Source organism: Contarinia nasturtii, unplaced genomic scaffold (assembly GCF_009176525.2).
Source record: "Contarinia nasturtii isolate CC-2019 unplaced genomic scaffold, AAFC_CNas_1.1 Cnas_scaffold_6463, whole genome shotgun sequence".
Taxonomy (NCBI): Eukaryota; Metazoa; Arthropoda; class Insecta; order Diptera; family Cecidomyiidae; genus Contarinia; species Contarinia nasturtii.
This window is the reverse complement of record NW_022203720.1, coordinates 1,391-3,492: the sequence shown is the minus strand read 5'-3', so window position 1 is coordinate 3,492 and position 2,102 is coordinate 1,391. Positions and strand designations below refer to the sequence as shown.

General features: G+C 37.3%; 1 long non-coding RNA gene across 1 annotated transcript; it reads left to right on the top strand.

The window, feature by feature from the left end:
• The first annotated feature begins 294 nt into the window (after positions 1-294).
• Positions 295-755, top strand: LOC116351862. The gene is made up of 3 exons (XR_004202211.1): positions 295-394; positions 458-556; positions 656-755. It is a non-coding gene; the product is annotated as an uncharacterized LOC116351862 (long non-coding RNA).
• Positions 756-2,102: the final 1,347 nt, after the last annotated feature.

Below are 2,102 nucleotides of genomic sequence, written 5' to 3'. Positions count from 1 at the left end.
AACATGATTTTTTTGACATGAAACCCCAAAATTCGGAATCAGCATAAGAAATTACCTTAGAATCGATATTTACCTCATCCACGTTTTTTCACAAATTTTGGACAAAAAAAGTGTGAATTCGATCCCTTAAATCCACCTTTATGGGATAGATATGATCATTTTGCATCGGTTATGAGCATAGCCGACATAATTCTGCAAAATGTGCAAAAAATGAAGCACCCTAATATACATATAGGTTTTGAAAGTGGAAATAACGTGATCAGACCGCTAATTATTAATCTGCACAACATTTCAGGCAATTTTGAAATTTTCAAATATTTAATTGAACATGGAGCAAATATAAATGCTACAACTGACGAAAACTATACACCTCTATCTGTGGCTGCTCGGCCTGGTAATTTTCAATGGATTCATTCAGAAGAAAGGTTGTTTCATAAGAGCTTCGTACATTTTACAGGTAACATGGAGATTGTCAAATATCTTGTCGAACATGGAGCGGATGTGAATTCTAGAGATAACAGTCATTCTACACCACTCCATGAGGCTGCCCAATATGGTAATTGTCTATATGTTTGAAAACTGAAAATATCACACGAGAATGGTATGATCGCTAAAGTAGCCCAAGCTAACTGTTTATATCTGCCTAATATTTCAGACGCACTCGAAATAGTTGTGTTTTTAATCACTCACGGTGCAAATGTAAGTGCCGAAGATAACGTTAAATGGACGCCACTCCATAAGGCTGCTCGAAATGGTAATTATTGATTATATGGTCTATATATAGGTTTTGAGCATGGAAATAACATGGTCGGATCGCTACAGAGCTGTAATTTTTACTCTGTCAGTGTGCGCACATAGTAGTGTGTACATGCACACTCTCATTCCAAGAGCGATGCACACAATGCTTGTATTTTCAATGTGCTCGCACCTAGGGGGTAGACACAAACTAGAAAACTAAAAAAACTAACCAGTAAACATATCGAAGCATAGGTGATGACGAGGGTTCCTAGGGGTCGGATGACCCCCCCTAAAATATTTTTAGGAACCCTCAATAATTTTGGAAATGAGGACCTTTTTTTTTTGCTCTTCACTTTTTTTGGCCGAGAAAATTCTTTCGATTTGCTAGGGATTTTCACCTCAAAAAGTGACTTCCAAAAAAAAAAAAAAAAACGATTTTTGTGTCATTTTTGGATTTGCAAGGCAATGTGAAGTAGGAAAATTCTTTCGATTTGCTAGGGATTTTCGCCAAAAAAGTGACTTCCAAAAAAAAAACGATTTTATCCTCATTGTGTATAAATTGTTGACATCGTCAGGGACCCCCCATGGATTTTTTCAGGAACCCCCTACAGAATTTTGCCATCACCCCCCCCCCCCGAAAAAATTTTACGTCATCATCTATGTATCGAAGTGTTGATAAAAGTTTTAAATTTCCTTAGTACAGATCGATATAAAGTGGCGAAAAAATAAGTATGTGAAAATAGGGGGTGCCCATACCATGAGGGGGGGTCGGGGGAGCACCCCACCATGTCAAAATTTGGTCGGATCAAAAAATAATGTACTACAAAGTTGTTCAGAATGACGAGAGAAATTTTTTATGACCCCTGCCCTCCAAGTCCCCCCACCCCCCAGGGCGGGGGTCAAAATAATATAAAAATGAACCCTTGCCCTCCGAATCCGGCAATGGCTTAAATGAAATGTGCGGATAAAATTAGTTATAGTTGGCCATACATTTGAGTGCAAAATTCCTCACCCAAAATGTGAAAAATCGACTTTGTATCATTTTACCCCAATTGAAAGTTGTTGGGAAACTTGGGGTGAATGGGCACGAGACAGATATAATTTCTAGGGTAATTTGGGATGCTGATTCCGAATTTCGAGTAAAAATAAAAAGGAACTTACATCCGTAAGTCTAACTTTTCCGCACTGTTTCCAAATTTCTTTCTTTACCGAACGAATATCTATTTCCCAAGAGATATTGAACATGTACTGGTAATTTCTGAGAGCAATAAGGTTTTTTGGCCAATTAATATACAGTAAAACCTGTATTAATAGACTATTGACGTATAAATAATTCAAAATATGAAAATATGTAGTGTGTGTGT